The 24,839-nt window shown below is 46.6% G+C and overlaps 1 protein-coding gene across 5 annotated transcripts in view; it reads right to left on the reverse strand.

Moving 5' to 3' along the window:
- Window positions 1-24,839, reverse strand: part of SAE1 (SUMO1 activating enzyme subunit 1) — a 101,165-nt gene that overhangs the window by 23,871 nt on the left and 52,455 nt on the right. The gene's annotated exons all lie outside the window — the stretch shown is intronic.

Below are 24,839 nucleotides of genomic sequence, written 5' to 3' on the forward strand. Positions count from 1 at the left end.
ACAAGGCTCCACTGAAGCCTGGGAGAAGTTCAGAAATAAGTTATAAGGTGTTCCAAGAAGATCTCAAACCACAGATGCCCAAGTAATAAAAAAAAGATACACCCTGCTTCTGGACTATGCTTTTCTCAGTGTCAATGTCAGACGAAGGCCCCTGGCCTGTATTTCTCCGATAACTTTCACATGTCCAGTACAGAACACGGCTCTGCATATCAGAGCAGAGGTAATTTCTTTTTTTTTTTTTTTTTTGAGACGGAGTTTCGCTCTTGTTATCCAGGCTGGAGTGCAATGGCGTGATCTCGGCTCACCGCAACCTCCGCCTCCTGGGTTCAGGCAATTCTCCTGCCTCAGCCTCCTGAGTAGCTGGGATTACAGGCACGTGCCACCATGCCCAGCTAATTTTTTGTATTTTTAGTAGAGACGGGGTTTCACCATGCTGACCAGGATGGTCTTGATCTCTCGACCTCGCGATCCACCCGCCTCGGCCTCCCAAAGTGCTGGGATTACAGGCTTGAGCCACCGCGCCCGGCCAGAGCAGAGGTAATTTCTTTTTCTTTTCTCTTTTTTTGAGACAGAGTCTCATTCTTGTCACTCAGGCTAGAGTGCAATGGCGTGATCTAGGCCCACTGCAACCTCCGCCTGCTGGGTTCAAACCATTCTACTGCCTAAGCCTCCCAAGTAGCTGGGATTACAGGCAGGTACCAGAATGCCTAGCTAATTTTTTGTATTTTTAGTAGACAGGGGGTTTCACTAAAAATATAAAAACTCCTGGTCTCAAAGTCTTGACCTCAGGTGATCCACCAACCTCAGACTCCCAAAGTGCTAGGATTACACGTGTGAGCCAGTGAGCCTGGCCAGTAATTTCTTTCTTTTTTTTTTTTTTTTTTTGAGACGGAGTTTCGCTCTTGTTACCCAGGCTGGAGTGCAATGGCGCGATCTCGGCTCACCGCAACCTCCGCCTCCTGGGTTCAGGCAATTCTCCTGCCTCAGCCTCCGGAGTAGCTGGGATTACAGGCACGCGCCACCACGCTCAGCTAATTTTTTGTACCATTAGTAGAGACGGGGTTTCACCATGTTGACCAGGATGGTCTCGATCTCTTGACCTCGTGATCCACCCGCCTCGGCCTCCCAAAGTGCTGGGACTACAGGCTTGAGCCACCGCGCCCGGCCTGTAATTTCTTTAAAAAAAGAAAAGTAAAGAAAAATCTTCAGAACGCCCATTGTTTCAGAACACTGTGTGCTATCTGAGACTGTGACTCTCTCCTCTTTTTCAAGAACACAGCTTCTGCAACCTTCAATGCTACCTCAACACTTGGCAGCCAAGTCAAAGCTGTGACAATTGGCTGGGTGCAGTGGCTCACGCCTGTAATCCCAGCACTTTCGGAGGCCAAGGTGGGTGGATCACTTGTTAGAGGAGTTCAAAAGCAGCCTGGCCAATATGGCGAAACCCTGTCTCTACTAAAAATACAAACAAATTAATCTGGCATGTTGGCGAGTGCCTGTAATCCTAGCTACTTAGGAGGCTGAGGCAGGAGAATCGCTTGAACCCAGGAGGGAGAGGTTGCAGTGAGCTGAGATCATGCCATTGCACAGCAGCCTGGGCGACAAGAGTGAAGCGCTCTATCTCACACACACACGCACGCACACAAGCTATGACAATCTGGATGCCAAAGAACACTGATCTGCCATCACCCAAGACTTCTAATTTTGCACATGTGCTGCTAGTATCCTGATTTTAGTAAATAAATGCAACTGAGTAACCATTTGGGGGCAGAGTAGATAAATTACTGCAGAAGTGGCAAGTACTGCCTGTTTGGACCAAGTCTCTTTTCCAAAAATTTCCCATAAAAATAAAGGAGGCCAGGTGCAATGGCTCATGCCCATAATCCTAGCACTTTGGGAGGCTGAGGTGGGCGGATCACTTGAAGTCAGGAGCTTGAGAGCAGCATGGCCAACATGGCAAAACGGCGTCTCTACCAAAAATATGAAAATTAGCTGAAAGTGTGGTGGGCGCCTGTAATTCCAACTACTTGGGAGGCTGAGGCAGGAGAATTGCTTGCCCCTTGGTGGTGGAGGTTGAAGTGAGCCGAGATCATACCACTGCACTCTAGTCTGGGCTACGGAGCGAGACCATCTCACAAAATAAATTAAATTAAAAAATAAAGGAATCCAGCCACCTGTTAGTATAGCCAAAGCAGAGGATACTGCAACAAATGTCAAAAGCTATTCCTGTCAATCACGCCTGACAGAACAGGGCAACAAGACCCAGAATAGGTATCAGTACTACATAAGCGGATGGAGGTAATGCTGGGCACAGGCTGCTCACAGGGCACAGTCCAAGGCCCTGCAGCAGCCACACAGAAACCGAGGCTGCCTGCTTTTCAGTTGCAGGGTGGTGGACAGCAACGGGAGCCCTGTACTAGCTGGTTCTTGTGAAATCTTATTTGTGTGTCACTGGGACGGAAGCACCAACTGTCACACAGGACCAACAAGAGGAGGTAATTTAGGCCAGGTGCGGTGGCTCAAGCCTGTAATCCCAGCACTTTGGGAGGCCGAGGCAGGTGGATCACGAGGTCAAGACATCGAGACCATCCTGGTCAACATGGTGAAACCACATCTCTACTAAAAATACAAAAAATTAGCTGGGCATGGTGGCGCGTGCCTGTAATCCCAGCTACTCGGGAGGCGGAGGCAGGAAAATTGCCTGAACCCAGGAGGTTGGAGGTTGCAGTGAGCGGAGATCACACCATTGCGCTCCAGCCTGGGTAACAAAAGTGAAAAACTCTGTCTCAAAAAAAAAAAAAAAAAAAAAGAGGAGGTAATTTTTTTTTTCAGCCCTTACCACAAAGTTTTTCATCTTTTTGTTTGAAAATATAGCTGTGGGAGCACCAAAGCCCCAAGCGTTATAGGGCCTACTATGTGCCAGGCACCATACTAAACATTACGCACACTAGTGATCTTCACGATCTACTATCTTTTTTTTTAGACAGAGCCTCACTCTGTCAACCAGGCTAGATTGCAGTGGCATGATCTCAGCTCACTACAACCTCCACCTCCTGGGTTCAAGTGATTCTCCTGCCTCAGCCTCCTGAGTAGCTGGGACTACAGGCATCTGGCATCCCGTCCATCTAATTTTTGTATTTTTAGTAGTGATGGAGTTTCACTACATTGCCCAGGCTGTTTTCGAACTCCTGACGTTAAGTGATCCTCCCAAAGTGCCAGGATTACAGGCATGAGCCACTATGCCCAGCCTACTCTTCCTAAGTTTTTTTTCTTTTTTGAGATGGAATCTCTTACTGTTGCCCAGGCTGCAGTGCAATGGCGCCATCTTGGCTCACCGCAACCTCCACCTCCCAGGTTCACACGATTCTCCTGTCTCAGCCTCCCGAATAACTGGGATTACAGGCACACACCACACCCAGCTAATTTTTTGTATTTTTAGGAGAGACAGGGTTTCACCATGTTGGCCAGGCCGGTCTTGATCTCCTGGACTCAGGTGTTCCCCCTACCTTGGCCTCCCAAAGTGCTGGGATTACAAGTGTGAGCTACCGTGCTGGCCTAGCCTTCCTACTTTACAGATCAGAAAACTGAAGTTCGGAGACATTAAGTGACTTGTTCACTGTAACTCCCAAGTACTGGAGTTATAGAAGCCAGATTTGAGTTCACAAATACGTAAACTCAAATCTGGCTTCAGAATCTGTGCTTAACTCTAATGAAATCCAAAAGCAATAGCAGGTCCACACAGGAACATGGCACCTAGGATTCCAAGTGGTCTGGTTATGTGTCACCACCACAGGGGATCCACTATTTGATAATATTTGTGTCAAATGCACTTTTCCATATGGGTCTGGCCTCTGTTAATTTCAAGCTGTAAGTTCAGTGGGTGAGAAGCGAGGATGGTGGTCATACAAAACCTTGCCCATCAATCTTCAGAGAGTAAAAAAACCAGCTTCATCTGAGGAAGAAATAGGATGGCATTAAGAACAGGCGCAAAGGCAGCAGCAGCTGGCTCTGCTGTTTCTCTGGGCCCCTTGCCTGATCCTGGCGCAGTACGGTTGGACAAGGGCCGGCAGGCTGGCACCATCCACATACCTTACTGACCACATCTGAAGTCCTTGCAGGGCCTCTGGGAAGGGGGCCAATCAGTTCAGCCACTTATTTGCAGCAAAACAAACAGAAGCTGCCTTTTTTCACTCTTTCTCGAAGGTCAGATTCCAGTTAGCAGTGGAGGACGCAGGCAGGAAGAAACCCGGGTTCTTGACAGGCAGCAGCCTCAGAACTGACCCTAGCCCCTGACAAGTTCTTGCTTATTAAATTCTCCTCTTTGTTCTGCTTTCCGTCCCGCCTGAAGAGCCAAACACACACACATACCAGTGTTGCCTCTGCATTTATGAAGAGCACCTCCCACCAGTTTACACATTATAAAACTGTTCCGTTAAGATCAAACACTGTGAGAGATAGAGAGCTGCTCTGCCAAAAGATGACTCATCGAATCATATCAAAACACGCACAAAATTAGAGTTCCAAACTTGATTAACTTCATCTGAACCTTTTAATTAACTCAGGTTGCTGAAGTCCAGAGGGATGACATTCATCGCTGGAGAAGATGGGCTAGTGTCTCAGCTTAGGTTCAGGATTTGCCCATGTAATGGTAAAGGCCAACTTTGGAAAAGAGAAACCAGGCACAAGGCTTCACATATTTAAAAGAAAAAACTGTGGATATGTGGATATGCTACCACCTTTGCAAAATAATGTAAACACTCACATTCGAATTTAATATCAGTTCACATCAGATTAGTGCTATAATAGAAATCTGGAAAGCAGTATCATTAATCACTGTTTGTTACTATAAACTTCTATCACATTTAACTATTATGGTTAATGTAATCACCAGGGCCACCCAATAAACCAGTATTTTAATAGGAAGAAAATAAAGTCACTGCCTGTAATCTCAGCACTTGGGGAAGCCAAGGCGGGCAGATTATGAGGTCAGGAGATCGAGACCATCCAGGCCAACATGGTGAAATTCCGTCTCTACTAAAAATACCAAAAAATTAGCTGGGTGTGGTGACACGCACCTGTACTACCAGCTACTGGGGAGGCTGAGGCAGGAGAATTGCTTGAACCCAGGAGGCAGGGGTTGCAGTGAGCCGAGATTGTGCCACTGGACTCCAGCCTGGTGATAGAGTGAGACTCCCTCTCAAAAAAAAAAGAAAAAGAAAAGAAAGTTACTGTCACCAATTAGCTCCCAATTGCTGGCACCCAAAACAGTTCAACTGTTGGGGGGCAGGGGGAGCTGAATCTGTATCAAAACTTCATTTACCTAAGTGAGGCCTAAAGCTTTTCTGTGCCAGACACCCTGGCACCAATTCTCTGGCTCCCTGCAGCTGAATGTGGACTCCTCCCCAGGGTTGGCTCCCTTTATGGAGAGTCGCTATCTCTGGAAACAGCCTGGTAATCTGCTCCACTCCCAGGTGACATAAATTTCCAGAAAGATGCAAAGTACAGTAGTCCTCTTATCCAACACCCTATTTCCTAAGGCAAAGCCCTGGGCCTGACATTTACTCAATTGTTCATTCAATAAATATACACTGAGCAATGACTGTGCCAGGTGCTGGGCTGGGCAGATGAGGGTAGAATGGACCGTCTGCCCTCTCACAGCATTTCAGAGGGCCATCAACAAAAACTACACAGGAGATAACAAAATATCCTAACTGGACAAGGGTCTCTGAGAGAGCCTCAGTGGGTGCAATGAGGTACCTTGTGAAGTGACCAGGCTCTCCACAGTCAGCAGAACCACCTCAGTCCTCATGGTCCCTGAATATCTGCCTGTCCCATCCTCTGCAACTTCTCTCTGCAAAGCCTATCCCTGGCCAGGAAAGCTGTCCAACTAGAGGGCGGCAGCAAGGAGCATAGCTCTGGACTCCCTAGTCTTCAACTTACTGTGACGTTGGGCTAGTGACAAGGGCCCTAGCTTACTCTGCAAAATGGGAATCCCAATGGGGTGCTTTACATAATATTGGCTCATTTAATCTTTAAATCCCCACTTCCTAGAAGTGGGGATTTAAAGATTAAATGAGCCAATATTATGTAAAGCACCCCAGAGTACCTGGGCAGTATCTTCCATGTCTGTCACTGCTCTTAAGCAAGGTCCACAAGCCCAGCTCACGCTCACCCTAGAGAAGCCGACACACTTGCTGTGGTGACCTGTGTCACACAGTAGCTCATTCGACTGAGTAACTATTAATTCAGCTGTGAGCTCTGGACATGGCACTGCTTCAGACTTGCCTGTCTCCTGACATGCGCTCCCAGCACCCCGTTTATTTTCCTTCAACGCTCTTAGTTACAGTTTGTGATTCTTTTTTTCTTTTTGTTGAGACACAGTCTCAGTCTGTCTGTCACCCAGGCTGGAGTGAGCGGCACAATCTCAGCTCATTGCAGCCTGAACCTCCTAAACTCAAGTGATCCTCCGGCCTCAGCCTCCCAAATGGTTGGGACTATAGGTGTGCACCACCATGCCTGGCTCATTTTTGATTTTTTGTAGAGATGGGTTTCCCCATGTTGCCCAGGCTGGTCTCAAATTCCTGAGCTCAAGTTGTCCACCTGCCTCGGCCTCCAAAAGTGCTGGGATTACAGGCGTGAGCCACCGCCCCCAGCCCACAGTTTGTGGTTTTAAATTCATCTGTGGAAATGAATGAGTACAAGGAATGGCTTGTCTCCTCCATTTGATTTTTATGCTCTGTGGGGCAGAGGCCATGTCTGTTTTGTTCATTACTGTATACTTAACACCTGGCACGGGGGCTTGCCCCATAGCAGGCAGTTGAATAATATGTCACACAGGCAGCCTCACTGAAGAATACAGGAAACTAAGGAGAATGGCTCATGACAACGTGAAATAGGCCAGGCAATCCAGAGGTCGGGCACTTTGAGAGACCAATGCAAGCAGGTCACCTGAGGTCAGGAGAACAGCCTTGCCAACAAGGTGAAACCTCGTCTCTGCTAAAAATACAAAAATGACAGAAGGCTGAGGCAGGAGAATCGCTTGAACCCGGGAAGCAGAGGTTGTGGTCAGCTGAGATTAGACCACTGCACTCCAGTCTGGATGGTGACAGAGCGAGACTCCATCTCAAAAAAATAGAAAAGAGCTGGGTATTGTGGCAGGGACCTGTAGTCCCGGCTACTCAGGAGGCTGAGGCACGAAATTTGCTTGAATCCAGGAGGCACGAAATTTGCTCACTGCTGAGGCTGCAGTGAGCCAAGATCACATTACTGCATTCCAGCTGGGTGAGAAAGCAAGACCCTGGCTCAGAAAAAAAGTTAAGTGACACAAGGTTCAGAAAATCCAAAGCAGACTTGCTCTGTTACTGACTGAATTTTAAAGTGTTCAAGCTACCTGGGATGGTCCTGTATCTTCTCAAGTATTACAAACATGCTACACGTGGAATACTCAGCAAGAAAAAAAGAAAAAGAGCCCCAGCAGATCCACAGGCACCTCAACAGGGAAACATGATAGGAGTCCCACTTCCACTGCTGCATCTGAGGGCTAGGGTGCAGAACAAGTTGATAGATGTGAAGTGCAGAGGAGGGATACAGCTGGGCTAGGGAGCAGGCAGGGACATTTCATGGAAGCCACCCTGATTCTGGCTCTCCTTGTCTCTTACCATTCACGGCATCTTGCCATCTGCTCAGTTCACCTCCGAATTATTTTCCTTTGTTTACCTCATTCTGTTTTCCCCTTTAACTCAGAAACTTAAAAGTATGTGTGTGCATGTATTCATTCATCCATTCTTCAAAAATCACTTCCTAAGCACCTGCTCTCCACCCCTACCCTGTGCTAGCTGTGCTGGGGACCCAGAAGCGACCCAGACAGCCCCAGACCCTGCCCTCACACGCAGAGCTCACAATCACCAGAAGGCGGGCTCATAAGCCTCTGTCTGTCACCACAGCCACACGGTACTTTCATCTCTTTCTCTAGAAAACTTCACCTCCGGAGCGGCCGCCCCTGAAGACTGACTCTGAAATGCCCCTTTTTGTGTTCCAAGTCCTGCCCACACTTTCGTCTTTGCAATGAAACCCAGTCTATGACCTCACCGGGCATCAGCTCAGAAAAGGGAAAGAAGCTGTGCCGCGCTATTTGCATCTCACTCTCTGCTGAAGAGATTCCGAGGCGCCGAATGAAAGTTGTTGATGGGGAAAAGGAGCGTGTACTTTCTCAGAAGTGACCTCAAAAACAAGATGCCATTTTTTTGCCTACCAAATTAGAGACCAAGATGACTCAACCCAAGCAAGAAGGCTGAGGAACCTGCACCCTCAGCCACAGTGGAGGGAAGCACAAATGCTCAGTGAACCATGTAAAAATGCGGTATTAAGGCTCCTTATAAAAGCCTGACCCATACCCGCTGAATGAATTACCTATAAATGTTCACTACTGTGTTACTTACACAGGATGAGTCCCCCTTATCCAAAATAATAGGGAGCAGAAATGTTTTGAATTTTGAGTATTTTCAGATTTTGAAATATTTGCATCATGCTTACTGGTAGAGCACCCCAAATCTAAGAACCCCAAATTAAAAATGCTTCAAGGTTTTTTTTTTTTGGAGACAGAGTCTCACTCTGTTGCCCAGGCTTGGAATGCAGTGGCGCGATCTTGACTCACTGCAACCTTCACCTCCCAGGTTCAAGTGATTCTCCTGCCTCAAACTCCCTAGTAGCTGAAACTACAAGTGCCCACCACCATACCTAGCTAATTTCTGTATTTTTAGTAGAGATGGGGTTTCACCATGTTGGCCAGGCTGGTCCTGAACTCCTGACCTTAGGTAATCCACCCACTTCAACCTCCCAAAGTGCTGGGATTACAGGAGTGAGTTACTGTGCCTGGCCCAATCAGCATTTTGTGTGTGTGTCATGTTGGCACTCAAAACATTTCACATTTTAGGGGCGGGGTGTGGTAGCTCATGCCTGTAATCCTAGCTCTTTGAGAGGCCAAGGTGGGTGGACTACTTGAGGTCAGGAGTTCGAGATGAGCCTGGCCAGCATGGTGAAATCTTGTCTCAACAAAAAATACAAAAATCAGCCGGGCATGTTGGCGGGCGCCTGTAATCCCAGCTACTTGGGAGGCTGAGGCAGGAGAATCGCTTGAGCCTGGGAGGCAAAAGTTGCAGTGAGCCAAGATTAGGAAACCACACTCCAGTGTGAGTGACAGTGCAAGACTCTGTCTTAAAAATAAGTAAACAAGAGCCGGGCGCGGTGGCTCAAGCCTGTAATCCCAGCACTTTGGGAGGCTGAGGCGGGTGGATCACGAGGTTGAGAGATCGAGACCATCCTGGTCAATGTGGTCAATGTGGTCAATGTGGTGAAACCCCGTCTCTACAGCGTGCCTGTAGTCCCAGCTACTCAGGAGGCTGAGGCAGGACAATTGCTTGAACCCAGGAGGCGGAGGTTGCGGTGAGCCGAGATCGTGCCATTGCACTCCAGCCTGGGTAACAAGAGCGAAACTCTGTCTCAAAAAAAAAAAAAAAAAAAAAAAAAAAATATATATATATATATATATATAAGTAAACAAAAATAAAAAATTTTAAGATTTTGGGTTCTTGGATTTGGGATGCTCAGCCTGTACCACAAGAAACCTGGAAATTATTTCACACTGAATAATAGAATGGTTACGTAAAAATGACACACTGACAGAATGCATATTACGTGGCTATTAAAAAGTTAGGTTTAAACAGAGATTTGAGACACATGTTTTTTGCAACACTTCGGTTTTTAAAAACAGTATCATAGCGGGCATGGTGACTCATGCCTATAATCCTAGCACTTGGGAGGTGCAGGTGGGCAAATCACCTAAGGTCAGGAGTTCGAGAAGAGCCTGGCCAACTACAAAAATTAGCTGGGCGTGATGGTGGGTGCCTGTAATCCCAGCTACTTGGGAGGTTGAGGCAGAAGAATTATTGGAACCTGGGAGGTGGAGGCTGCAGTGAGCCAAGACCGTGCCACTGCACTCCAACCTGGCAACAGAGGGAAACTCCATCTACAAAAAAAAAAATCCTCCATTCAAAATGGGCTCTCCTATGTAAAAAAAAAAAAAAAAAAAAAAAAAAGACAGAACAAGGTAGGTATAACTCTACCACCTCCAGTTTAGGAGAACTGTGGATAAGAAAAGGCTATGGTCACAATGGATTTAAAAGTCATTTTAAAGAGGTCACCACATTCTTAACCTCTATGCTACAGTGTCACCTTGGGAACAAAGACAAAATGGAAGACACATTAATTTGTACAAAAATCACTTTAAAATGGATTTGGCTCCCCTAACCCAGAGTCCATCAATTTAGAATAATGCAAACCACCATTTCAGACTAGCTCCAGCCCAATATTTTATTCCTTTCCTTAAAAATGTCAGGCAATTCCAGAGCTTGACTCCCACCTTTAAAGTGAAACATTCTAACTAGCATAAAAAAACTAATTTACAGAAAGAAGGGAAAAAAACATCTAAAAGGCAGAGGGAAATAATGTAGAAGACATGTATAAACTTCCATGGGCCCTTAATGCATTGCTTTACTGACCATACCCTCTGGTCACAGAACTGTTCTGACAGAGCCTTCTACATTCAGAGCCACCCTGCCTGGTCACAAGCAGCAGGGAGAGAGGGTCTTGTCTCCAGCCCAGCACTTGAGCAGCACATGACCTTGACTCTAGGCATCTGCTGCTCTCTGCCAACAGCCCTTGCCGAGGGAAGATGGCACAGGACATTCCCGTGACTGTTGTCTGACAGTCAGAGAAAAGATGTGAGGCTTTAAACAAGAATTGCAGCTGGGCCTGGGGCCTGTGAGCAGCTCAAACACAGGCTACTGCTAAGGGGGTGGGGGAGATGTGGGCCTGCAAAGAAAAAAAGTAAGGCAGGTTGCTGACAATGTCGCCCATTATTGTAATCTGATCTTGGTGGGCCTCAGTTTCCCATCTGCAAAAGTGGAACAAGAAAATGTCACGGGGTGCCTGTGAAGTTCAGATAAAATAATGGTCATAATGGTATTATTAGTAATGCTAATAATTAAAGTCTGACTGAGCACTTTGTTGGGCAATGTTTAAACACAAGGCCCTGGGGATGACAGCGTGACAGCTCTGGCTCAAGTTTAGACTCTTAACACTTACTGAGTGTGATGACCCTGGACGAATGACTTAGCTGTTCCAAGATTCAATTTCCTCATATGAAAACTGGACAAGATCTGATCTCATAAGGATGTCATGAAGATTTAATATGATCACATGCATGTAAAGTACACAGACTAGGTGGGTATGGTGGCTCACGCCTGTAATCCCAGAACTTTCAAGGCAGGCAGATCACCTGATGTCAAGAGTTCAAGCCCAGCCTGGCCAACATGGTAAAACCCCATCTCCACTAAAAATACAGAAATTAGCTGGGTGTGATGGCAGGTGCCTGCAATCCCAGCTACTTGGAAGGCTGAGGAAGAACAATAGCTTGAACCCTGAGGTGGAGGTTGCAGTGAGCCAAGATCATGCCACTGCACTCCAGCCTGGGTGACAGAACAAGACTCTGTTTCAAAAAAAAAAAAAAAAAAGAGAGAGAGAGACAGGGTCTTGCTATGTTGCCCACCTGGTCTTGAACTACTGGTCTCAAGCAATTCTTCCACTTTGGCCTTCCAAATGGCTGGAATTATAGGCATGAGCCACCACACCCCACCTGTAACCAGTAACTATTAATTCCCATGTGTGCCAGGACTTCATCTAATCCTTCTGGTACTGTGTGGCATAGACTTGGTGCTGAACCTCTCTTGCACACTGAGGAGCAGAGTCAGTGACTAACCAGTTGTGTTCTCTCATGAGCTCTCTGCTGCAAGGCACTGAACCGCATTTGTGAGTCACCTCTGCCCTTTCCGTCACCTTTCCTCTGTTTATATGGTGGTGCCTTCTTCCTTTCTGAATGACTGTGGTCTGCATCCTCTACCACTGATAAGGCAGTGGTGTGTGTGTACACACACACACACACACCAACTACGCTTTTTCTCCTTACAAATTATTTTTAAACATCTGTGGTCACAACAGCAGCAAATCAACAAGCAATCCGCTGCCGCCTCATTATCGGAACCCATTTCCCTGTGGCTCTCTCCGTCTCAGCAGTATCTGCCAGTACTGGATACTGAAAACCAACTGGGGAATGTCATACCCAAAGCAGGCTACGGCCTGCTTTGCAAAGGTTACAGGTTCTAAAATAAGAATTTTCTTCTAAAGAGAACTAATTACCAAATCAAGCTGGTGCCCAGAGACAAAGTCATTTCAAAATCACAAAACAGCAAAGTTGGGAGTGCGAATGAGAGGAAACTGAGATGTGAGGAAATAAAGTTTTCTAATTATCTAGCAGACTGGGCACAGTGGCTCATACCTGTAATCCCAATGCTTTGGGAGGCAGAAGTGGGAGGATCACTTGAGCCCAGGAGTTCAAGATCAGCCTAGGCCATATAGTGAGGCCTTGTCTCTACGAAAAAATTTAAAACTTAGCCAAGCATGGTGTTGCATGCCTACAGTCCCATCTACTCAGAAGGGTGACGTGAGAGGAGGCTAGTAGTTCAAGACCAGCCTGGCCAACATGGCAAAACCCCTATAATCCCAGCTACTCAGGAGGGTGAGGCAGGCAAACTGCCTGAACCTGGGACTTGGAGGTTGCAGTTAGCCAAGATCGCTCCACTGCACTCCAGCCTGGGTGACAGAGTGAGACTCTGTCTGAAAAATAAAAAAGGAGAAAACAGAACTATTTCCAAAGTTCTCCTACGTATAATCACTGAGAGTAAAAGTTTATCATCTCCCAATTTTTTTTTTTTTTTTTTTTTTTTGAGACGGAGTTTCGCTCTTGCTACCCAGGCTGGAGTGCAATGGCGCGATCTCGGCTCACCGCAACCTCCGCCTCCTGGTTTCAGGCAATTCTCCTGCCTCAGCCTCCTGAGTAGCTGGGATTACAGGCACGTGCCACCATGCCCAGCTCATTTTTTGTATTTTTAGTAGAGACGGGGTTTCACCGTGTTGACCAGGATGGTCTCGATCTCCTGACCTCGTGATCAACCCGCCTCAGCCTCCCAAAGTGCTGGGATTACAGGCTTGAGCCACCACGCCCGGTTTTTTTTTTTAGATGGTGTCTCGCTCTGTTGCCCAGACTGGAATAAGGTAGAGTGATCTTGGTTCACTACAACCTCCGCCTCCCAGGTTCAAGCATTCTTCCGCCTCAGCCTCCAGAGTAGCTGGGATTACAGGCACATACCACCATGCCCAGCTAATTTTTATATTTTAGTAGAGATGGGGTTTCACCATGTTGGCCACCTTAGTCTCAAATTCTGGCCTTAGATGATCTGCCTGCCTCAGCCTCTCAAAGCGCTGAAATTACAGGTGTCAGTCATGGCGACCAGCCATCTCCCACATTTAATATGAGAATGCAAAGGCCATAAAAAGTAAAGGGACTTGCTGAAGGCCAGGAAGCCAGGATGGATACAGCAAGGTTGGAACCTGAACTTCTTTCTCTCAAATCCAGATATGGAGGCCTCAAGGTTTTGAGATTAGGTGACTGAGCAGTTGCTACTGGAGGGAGAAAGGAGTTATACACTTCAAACTTGTTTGCTAGATTTATGAACCAAGGACAAGCAGCTGCCTTAGAAGACAGTGATTCCCAATAGAGGGCCCTAGGTCTGCCCTCACTGGCTCCTGATGAATAAGAGCTGTTGGTTATTCCAAGCCCTTGCTCCCTGGATACCGGCAGCTAAGACAGTGGAAGTACTCTGCAATCCTGTGGATGGGTTAGGAATAGTCCTCCAACCATGTCTGAGGCTTACAGGTTATTTCCTGTCTTCTGTTACAGTGTGGAAAAGACCAAAGACCAACTACACAAATTACACCATCTAGGAGGCTTCACACGGGCCTAAAATAAATTAACGAAGCCACAGATTAAGAATCGGCCAGATTTTCCACACTTTGGATAGGTGGCCACCCACATTCACAGTCCCTGCTCTGTCAGGCCCATGCTAGCCAGTCAAGAGGGAGGGAGCCATGGTCCCTGCCCTCCTGTCAGCTCTGCTATCCAGAGAGTGGGATGGGTTACAGAGGAAGGAAACCTAACTCAGACACAGAGTGTTAGAATCCTGGAAGTGACACTGGAACTCGGCAGTGAGGGTAAGAAGGGCTAGAGCAGGATATTTCAGGCAGAAGACACAGAAACATGTAGAGATGAGGGAGGGACAGCCTGGGATGGCAAATGTCTAGCAAACAGCAGGTAGTTCAGTATGACACTAGTGTAGGGTTCAGGGAGAGCAAAAGGAAGCAGAAAGAAGAAAGAGTTCAGCCAACCCTAGGTCTGGGACATCAATTTAGGAAGTCTGACATATGACCCAAAAGCAAAAGAGAATCATAGAAGGGTTTTGGTTTTTAGATTGATCACTCTGGTGACCAGGAAAAATAATGTATTAGGAGGAGTGCTGAAGGCAGAGACCAGGTAGGAGGCTGGTAGAGAGGATAAGCCACTGAGGTGAAGGAGCCTACTGGGAGGACTCATCCATCACATGAATATGAGGGAGGGAGGAGAACAGGCAGGGTCTAGGATGCACTCAGGCTCCATTCCCAGAGAACCAGACAGAGTGCCTGACTCAGGGCTCTCTGTGAAAGGTGCTACCAATCAAGTTCTATTTTTGCTTGTTTTTTTGAGATGGACTCTCCCTCTGTAGCCCAGGATGGAGTGCAGTGGTGTGATCTCGGCTCACTCCAACCTCCACCTCCTGGGTTCAAGCAATTCTCCTGCCTCAGGCTCCTGAGTAGCTGAGATTACAGACATGTGCCACCACACCTGGCTAATTTTTGTATTTTTAGTAGAGACAGGGTTTCATCATGTTGGTCAGGCTGCTCTCGAACTCCCGACCTTGTGATCGGCCGCCTTGGCCTCCCAAAGTGCTAGGATTACAGGTGTGAGCCACTGAGTCCCAGCCCTTTACAGGTATTAATCATCCAATACTGGTGCTTCTCCAGGTGCTGGAAACTGGGTTTTAGGGGTTTGTTTTTCTCACCTATTTAAAATTTTATTTTGAAATAATTTTATACATATGAAAAAAATTGCAAAACTACACAGTCTAGTATAACTTCACCTGGACATCCCAAATGTTAAAATTCTACCGTATTTGTCGTTATTCATCTCTCTATGCACTAAACAATTTTCTTTTTCTTCTGAGACAGGGTCTCACTCTGTCATCCAGCCTGGAGTACAGCAGCACAAACCTGGCTCACTGCAGCCTCAACTCCAGGGCTCAAGTGATCCTCCCACCTCAGCCTGCCGAGTAGCTGGGACTTCAGGTTGGTGCCACCATGCCTGGCTAATTTTTTACTTTTTGTAGAGATGGGGTCACCCTCTGTTGCCCAGGCTGGTCTTGACTATCTGGTCCCAAAGATCCTTCAACCTTGGCCTCCCAAAGTGCTCGCATTACAGGCATGGGCCACCACACCCAGCCAAATATTCTTTTTCTGAATGATTTTAAAGTAACATGCCCCTTAATACTTCAGCATGTTTCCTAAAAAGAACATTCTTGGGCCAGCCTCGGTGGCTCACACCTGTAATCCCAGCACTTTGGGAGGCTGAGGCAGACAGGTCACCTGAGGTTAAAAGTTTGAGACCAACCTGGCCAACAGAGTGAAACCCTGTCTCTACTAAAACTACAAAAATTAGCTAGACATAGCAGCAGACACCTATATAGTCCTAGCTACTCGGGACACTGAGGCAGGAGAGTTCCTTGAGCCGGGAGGCAGAGGTTGCAGTGAGCCGAGATCACCCTATTGCATCCAGCCTGGGTGACAGAGCGAAACACCATCTCAAAACAAAACCATTCTCTTAGGTGACCAAGAGACAATTATCAAAACTGTAAAAATAACGGACACAGTACTGTCATCTAACCTACAGACCTTTTTGCAAATTGTCTCACTAATGTCCTTTAGAGCAAAAGAAAAAAAGCCTTCCTCTGCTCTCAGATCCAACTTAGGGTTACATGTTCCAAGAGGCATGAAGTCTAACCGTGTATTCCTAGATTAACTTTCATCACTCAGCTGAGGTACAACCTGCCAGGGTTCTCCAGTGTCTCTCTGTAATTCATTTAAAAGCAGCTTCGTTTTGTGGGGAGACAGAGTCTTGCTCTGTTACCCAGGCTGGAGTATGGTGGTGCAATCACAGCTCACTGGCAGCTTCGATCTCTTGGGCTCAATCAATCCTTACATCTCATACTCCAGAAGAGCTAGGAATACAGGCATGCACCAGTGTCTGGCTTTCGTATTTTTTTTAGAGATGGGGTCTCACTTTATAACCTAGGCTGGTCTTATAACACCTGGGAGCAAGTGACCTACTTGCCTCAGGCTCCCAAAATGTTGGGATTTATAGGGGTGAGCCACCAGGCACCAAATGGCTTAAAACACAGAAATCTTAGCTGGTGTGCACAGGAATCTTAGCCAGATGTGGTGGCACATGTGTGTGGTCCCAGCTACTCGGGAGGCTGAGGCAGGAAAACTGCTTGAGCCAGAAGGTCGAGGCTGCAGTGAGCTATGATTGCAACACTGTGCTCCAGCCTGGGTGACAGAATGAAACGATGTCTCAAAATAAAACAAAACAATCCACAGTGGACTGGAAGGGGAAAAAAAAAAAAGCATCAGATAAGGAAATATCTAAACTGTTTCAGTGCAAACTGCTCCCCATCAATTTTACCATCTTGATTCTTGACTGAAACAACTGTTACTACTATGGTGATAGTCAAGTGTAGATTTTGTTATTTTTGTAACTCATTCTACGTTTACTGATTACTATTCTTGTTCTTTTGACATGCCCCTATCATTCTCAGAGCACTTCCTTACTTTCTGGCATAGCAGGATATTGCTATGCTCACCTGTAATTTTCCTACCCAAGCTTTGGAATCAGCCATTTCTCCAAGGAGCCTGGTTTCTGTTCAGTGGGGAAAAATACTAACAATCACAATCTTAGCATGCATATATTCAGTGCTTCTGGGATGTCTCTGGGCATAAACCCTCCTAACAAATAGTTCTAGGAAATAAGCGTGTAAATGCAGATGTGCAGACACATATACATTTATTACTACATCTACACATAAGAAACCATGAATTCATTCAGATAACTTCAATTCCAATCTAATACCACATGGCTCCTTCTAGCCTTTCCCACTACCCATATTCATAGGAACAAACTTCTCTGACAGTAAGAAAACTTGGTTCTCATTATCAACACTGTATTTATCTAACTGCTCAATCTTAGAAAAGGTAGTTTCAGAATTGTTAACCCATACTGCTGTGAAAAACAAACCTACCAGGCCAGGTGGACAGGCTCACACCTGTAATCCCAACACCTGGGGCAGGAGGCTCACTTGAGCCCAGGAGACTGAGACTAGCCTGGGCAACACAGCGAGATCCAGTCTCTACATATAATACCAAAATCAGCTACATGTGGTATTGCATGCCTGTCATCCCTGCTACTTGCCTATAATCCCAGCTACTTAGGAGGCTGAGATGTAAGGATCACTTGAGCCAAGAGATTGAAGCTGCAGTGGGTCATGTATGATCATGCCACTGCACTCCATCCAGCCTGGATGACAGAGCAAGACCTCATCTCAAAACAAAAACCCTATTAAGTAGAGTTCAATATATACTTAAGAGTTTTTTTTCCGCCGGGCGCGGTGGCTCAAGCCTGTAATTGAGCACTTTGGGAGGCCGAGGCGGGTGGATCACGAGGTCCAGAGATCAAGACCATCCTGGTCAACATGGTGAAACCCCGTCTCTACTAAAAATACAAAAGATTAGCTGGGCATGGTGGCACATGCCTGTAATTCCAGATACTCAGGAGGCTGAGGCAGGAGAATTGCTTGAATCCAGGAGGCGGAGGTTGTGGTGAGCCGAGATCACGCCATTGCACTCCAGCCTGGGTAACAAGAGCGAAACTCCATCTCAAAAAAAAAAAAAAAAGTTTTTTTCTTTAGTTTGAGGGCATATTGTCAAAACACTACATTCAACAGCTACTTGGGGTTAGAACCTTTGTCCCCCCTGCTTCAGTGCAGCAATGTCATTAGAAATACAGTACTTAATACATTTTAAAATAAAAACAGGCTAGGCACGATGGCTCATGCCTATAAACCCAGCACTTCGGGAGGCTGAGGTGTGTGAATCACTTGAGGCCAGGAATTCAATACGAGCCTGGCCAACATGGTAAAATCCCATCTCTACTAAGAATACAAAAATTAGCTGGCATGACGGCATGTGCCTGTAATCCCAGCTACTTGGAGGCTGAGGAGGGCGAATCACATGAATCCAAAAGGCAGACGTTGCAATGAGCTTAGACTGCGCCACGGGACTCCAGCCTGGGAAACAAAGCTATACTCTGTCTCAAAAATAAAATAAAATAGCCGGGCGCGGTGGCTCAAGCCTGTAATCCCAGCACTTTGGGAGGCCGAGGCGGGTGGATCACGAGGTCGAGAGATCGAGACCATCTTGGTCAACATGGTGAAACCCCGTCTCTACTAAAAATACTAAAAATTAGCTGGGCATGGTGGCGTGTGCCTGTAATCCCAGCTACTCAGGAGGCTGAGGCAGGAGAATTGCCTAAACCCAGGAGGCGGAGGTTGCGGTGAGCCGAGATCGCGCCATTGCACTCCAGCCTGGGCAACAAGAGCGAAACTCCGTCTCAAAAAAATAAAATAAAATAAAGTAAAATAAAGTAAAATAAAAATGCAAATGCGTATGCAGTGGCTTTCATCTGGGAAATGGGCTTCCCTTTCCTATAGCAGCACTTTCCCCTAAGTTGGGCTGGTTTCTGAGAAACCTGGGTGCTGTAAAAATTGCAGACATCTAGCCAGGTTTGCTGGCTCACGCCTGTAATCCCAACACTTTGGGAGGCCAAGGCAGGCAGATCACGAGGGCAGGAGATCAAGACCATCCTGGCTAACATGTGAAACCCCATCTCTGCTAAAATACAAAAAATTAGCTGGGCATGGAGGCACATGCCTGTAGTCCCAGCTACTCGGGAGGCTGAGGCAGGAGAATCGATCGAACCCAGGAGGCGGAGGTTGCGTGAGCCAAGATTGTGCCACTGCACTCAAGATTGGCGCAAGAGGAAGATTCCATCTCAAAAAAAAAAAAAAAAAAAAAAAAAAAAAATTTATCCAGGTATGGTGGTACACGCTTATAGTCCAGCTACTTGGGAGGCTGAGGCAGGAGAATAGCTTTAACCTGGGAGGCAGAGGTTACAGTGAGCCAAGATCACACCACTATACTCCAACATGGGCAACAGAGCGAGATTCTGTCTCAAAAAAAAAAAAAAATGCAGACATGCAAGTCACTCCTGGCTATTTGGATTCAGTAACCTGAGCTAGAACCAGGGACTCTGCATTTTTCAAGTGTTCCCTAGTTGATTCTGATTTTTTTTAAATTCAGACAGAATCTTGCTCTGTCGCCAGGCTGGAGTGCAGGGGCACAACCTCAGCTCACTGCAACCTCCACCTCCCAGGTTCAAGCAATTCTCCAGCCTGAGTCTCCCGAGTAGCTGGGACTACAGGCATGCACCACCAGGCCCAGCTAATTTTTGTATTTTTAGTAGAGATGGGGTTCACCATCTTGTCCAGGATGAGCTTGATCTCTTGATCCACCCATCTCAGCCTCCCAAAGTGCTGAGATTACAGGCACGAGCACACAGCCAGATTCTGATATTCTATCAGTTGGGAAATCACTAGCCCAGCTCCCTTGAAGCTCTAGAAGCCTCTAAAGGCTCAGCCTCTGTCCTGCTGGTCCTGTGCATGTGTTGCTCGGCAATATTCTTACCTCTTTCCCACCTGGCAAATACCTGTTCTACAAAATACAGCTCAGATTTCCCCTCCTCTGTCAAGACTTCACAACTCCCCAAAGACGGCCAGACTCCTAAGCTCCCGTAATAAATTACTTTTTATTATTATGGAATAATTCAAATGTAAAAACAGAACAAGCTAGGCACGGTGGTGCTTGCCTATGGCCCCCTCTTTGGAAAACTGAGGTGAGAGGATTTCTTGAGGCCAGTAGTTCAAGACCAGCGTGGGCAACATAGCAAGACCTCCCCCACCCTCATCTGTACAAATTTTTGAAAATAGCTGGGTGTGGTGGCACATCCCTATAGTCCTAGCTATTCTGCAGGTCAAAGTAAGAGGATCACTTGAGCCCAGGAGTTAAAGGCTATAGTGAGCTATGATTGTGCCACTGCACTTTAGCCTGGAAAACAGAGCAAGTCCTTGTCTTTCTATAGTCCTCTGTTATCGCTGTCCTCACAAAGAGTAGAATTATTTGTCTGTATTTTACATCGGCAAGGAGACTTATTCTGTTCCTCTTCCTCTGATGAATTCCCAGCCATGAGATCTGGTACATAGCAGGTGCTCACAAAATGTTTGGTCTATGAATTATTTTCAGCTTCAAGTCTGTGGCTCAAAGATGGTCTAAGTACTTTTCCATAACTCATCAGAAGAGAGACTGAGCAAGTTCAGATTGCCAAGAATTCTCTGATAAGGAATATTCTCATCTTGAGATGAAGTCCATTTCTTCCTGCTCTAGGCTAAACCCGTATGTTATTGTTCATGCTGGTAAGTGAATGCTGTTTCCATACCAGACTTGGTATTTTTAGCACTCCTGTTATGATAAACTCACAGTAACCTCAAAAAGAACAAATCAAAGTCAACTTTTTGCCACAGGAAACCAGCTCACACTTACTGTTTTGCAACATGCCATGGGAGAATAATAAAAAGATGAGACCTTTTGCTCACAGATGGTGAGACCAACTCTCAAGATAATGGAAAAATGCAGCAGGAAGCATTCGATCTGGCCACTAACTTGTTAAGTAAACTGGAAAAACCCACAACACTTAAACATGGCAAGCACATGCATGAGGACAGCAGGTAGCTGAATTGTGAATGGAGCAATAAAAATCTGCCTGTGAGTGGTGGCCCAGGGCAACACTGGAATCAAAAGCCTGGTGGGTGCCATAGGGGCAGACACGCAGGCAAAAGGACCCTGTGGGGATCCCAGCAGGCACACTGCTCTTCCTCTGTAGTGGAACAAATGACCAGACAAGCAAAAACCACTCATGCAAAAAATACTTATTTATTGAACGCCTACTGTGTGCTCCATTAGGCAATGGTGAAACAGTCAGGTTTCTTTGTGAGGTATTCTTAGGTATGCATCCCAGCCAAGCACCTTGCCCTGACTAGGAATTCCTAAGGCACATTAGTCATGTTCCTAGAAAGAATTATGGAAACAAACTCCAAGCACTGGGAACATGGAAAACACGCATGCCTTTCAAGATAAGACTGGTCAGGCCGGGCGCGGTGGCTCATGCCTGTAATCCCAGCACTTTGGGAGGCCGAGGCGGGTGGATCACGAGGTCAGGAGATCGAGATCATCCTGGTCAACACGGTGAAACCCTGTCTCTACTAAAAATACAAAAAATTAGCTGGGCATGGTGGCGCATGCCTGTAATCCCAGCTACTCAGGAGGCTGAGGTAGGAGAATTGCCTGAACCTAGGAGGCGGAGGTTACGGTGAGCCAAGATCACACCATTGCACTCCAGCCTGGGTAACAAGAGCGAAATTCCGTCTTAAAAAAAAAAAAAGTATAAAATTTAGGTCGGGCACAGTGTCTTACGCCTGTAATCCCAACACTCTGGGAGGCCAAGGCAGGCGGGTCATTAAGTCAAGAGACCATCCTGGCCATCATGGTGAAACCCCGTCTCTACTAAAAATACAAAAAAAATTTAGCCAGGTGTGGTGGTACGCAGCTGTAGTTCCACCTACTCGGGAGACTGAGGCAGAATTGCTTGAAACCGGAAAATGGAAGTTGCAGTGAGCTGGGATTGAGCCATTGCACTCTGACCTGGTGATAGAGCGAGACTCTGTCTCAAAAAAAAAAAAAAAAAAAAAAAGTATAAAATTTAAAAATGCAGAAACACAAGGCACAGGAAAGAACGTTATTACATTCTCACTGACTACTCAGAATGCAGAAACATGAGATTGGATGGCTAACCTAATCCTATCATTTATCATTTTATAGAGTTCAGTAAACAAAATCCTGAAGATGCAAGATGACTTATTTACAAAGACACTTAAAAGCAACTATATCACAAAGACACTTAAAAGCAACTATATCTGGCAGAAGGTAACCTCACCTGGGGAAGCTGCCATACTCTCCTGGAAAAATTCAATGAGGTCAAATTACTGGAGAATCTCATTTATATGAATATATAAATAACCAAGCCAAATATCCAAAGAAGTATCTTAATATAAGAATGAGGTCAGGCCAGGCACAGTGGCTCATGACTCTAATCCCAGCACTTTGGGACGTCGAGGTGGAAGGATCATTTGACATCAGGAGTTCAAGACCAGCCTGACTAACATGGTGAAATCCCATCTCTACTAAAAATACAAAAATTAGCCAGGTGTGGTCACACACACCTGTAATCCCAGCTACTCAGAAGGCTGAAGTGGGAGAATCACTTGAACCTAGGAGGAGAAGATTGCAATGAACCAAAATAGCACCACCATGCTCCAGCCTGGGTGAAAGAGGGAGACTCCATCTCAAAAAACGAAAAAAGACGAGCACGGTGTCTCATGCCTGTAATCCCAGCACTTTGGAAGGCTCAGGCGGGTGAATCACCTGAGGTCAGGAGTTGGAGACCAGCCTGACCAACACGAGGAAACCTTGTCTCTACTAAAAATACAAAATTAGCTGGGCCTGGTGGCACATGCCTATAATCCAGCTACTGGGGAGGCTGAGGCAGAACTGCTTGAATCTGGGAGGCGGAGGTTGCGGTGAGCCAAGACTACCCCAATGCACTCCAGCCTGGACAACAAGAGGGAAACCCTGTCTCAGAAAAAAAAAAAGAAAGAAAGAAAGAAAAAATAGAGGCCGGGTGCGGTGGCTCACAACTGTAATCCCAGCACTTCGGGAGGAGGCCAAGGAGGGTGGGATCACAATGAGGTCAGGAGTTTGAGTCCAGTCTGATCAACATGGTGAAACCCCATCACTACTAAAAATACAAAAATTAGCTGGACTCAGTGGTGTGAGCCTAATATCCAAGCTACTTGGGAGGCTGAGGCAGAATCACTTGAACCTGGGAGGCAAAAGTTGTGCCAAAGCACTCCAGCCTGGGTGACAGAGCTGGACTCTGTCTCCAAAAATATAGGGGTAAACACAGTCAACCACAAATCATCTACTGCAGAGTTGAAAAGTGTACACATCCGAAAAAAGAGGGGAAAAAAGCACACATCTTAATGGACGACACAGTTCTCTAGGACTTAAGTCTGTGCTGGGCCTTTTGCATGTATATCACCTAAACCTCACAAAGGTCCTCCGGCAAGTACTATTAACACGACCAGCTGTAGAGGGGAGTCTGAACCTCAGGGAATTTAAAGTCAGTGGCTCAGGATCACTCATCTCAAAAAAAATGGCAGAGCGGCACAACCCACTGGAAATCAGGTCTGTTTTGATTCCAAAGGTCTTGTTCTGAACAACCATGCGCCACTGCCTGCCACACAAGTCATAAAGCTACTGTTTCCTCCTCAACCACCTGTCCACTCCTCCAGCCCCGTACTGTCTGATGCTGATGGCCAGTCGCATCTGCATTAAATATTCACTTTGCTCCTAGACACCAGTTTTGTCTCCTTAGTTCAATGACCCCTGTGATGTTGAGATGAATGATTAAATACTCTGGAAACTGCAGAGGGTTAAATCAGGATGTCTTCACCTCAGCACACTACTGACATTTTGTGCTGGATAACAATTTGTCTCAGCGGGGGGGGAGCTGTCCTGTGCACTGTGGGATATTCAGCAACATCCCTCTTTTCCACCCACTAGATAGATGCCAGTAATATTTCCCCATCCAGCTCTAATAACAAAAAAATGTTTCCAGACACCGCCAAATGTCCCCAGTTGAGAATCACTGGATTATGGTAAACTCAAAGGGCAGCTGACTCCTTTCATAAGCAGCAGTTAGAGATGCTCAAGTCAAACCCAAGTCTTGGCCAATTAGCGGCCAATGTTTCCTGAGGGCTTTCTATGTGGGAGGCAGTGGGCAACAAGCTTCTCCCAAAGGGCCCAGGCGCTGCTCCCACATGGAACCCCAGACTGGAGAGGACTCTGCTGTGACTGCTGGCACCTCTTTCACACCTGCTCCCACTGTCAACAGGAGACATTTCTTGAGTGCAGCCCATTCATAGGCAAGACTCATTCCTGCTCAACCCATGTAATTCTTTCCATATAAATGGATACTTGGGACTTTCAAATAATTCATCCCTCCAGGCGGGGTGGCTCATGCCTGTAATCCCAGCACTTTGGGAGGCTGAGGCTGGCAGATCATCTTAAGTCAAAAGTTCAAGACCAGCCTGGCCAGTGTGGCAAAACCCTGTCTCTCCAAAAAATACAAAATTAGCCGGGCATGGTGGCACATGCCTGTAATCACAACTACTCAGGAGCCTGAGGCAGGAAAATCACTTGAACCTAGGAGGCATAGGGTGCAGTGAGCTGAGATGGCGCCACTGAACTCCAGCCTGGTGACAGAGTAAGACACCTTCTCAAAACAAAACAAAACAAAAAACAGTGCCAGGCACAGGAAGAACACTGAGAAGCCAACCAATACTCACCAGCAGTCTCCTGACCACCAGCGAAGATGGACTGAAAAGTAGTTCATTAATAGTAAGAGGGAAAACAACCCCACCTTTCATGAGAGTGAAGTTTTGAGGCAGGGAAATAATTCTGAAGAGCAGACCAAGCGTAGTGGCTTATGCCTTTAACTCCAGCACTTTGGAAGG

The sequence above is a fragment of the Saimiri boliviensis genome, chromosome 14, assembly GCF_048565385.1.
Source record: "Saimiri boliviensis isolate mSaiBol1 chromosome 14, mSaiBol1.pri, whole genome shotgun sequence".
Lineage (NCBI taxonomy): Eukaryota > Metazoa > Chordata > Mammalia > Primates > Cebidae > Saimiri > Saimiri boliviensis.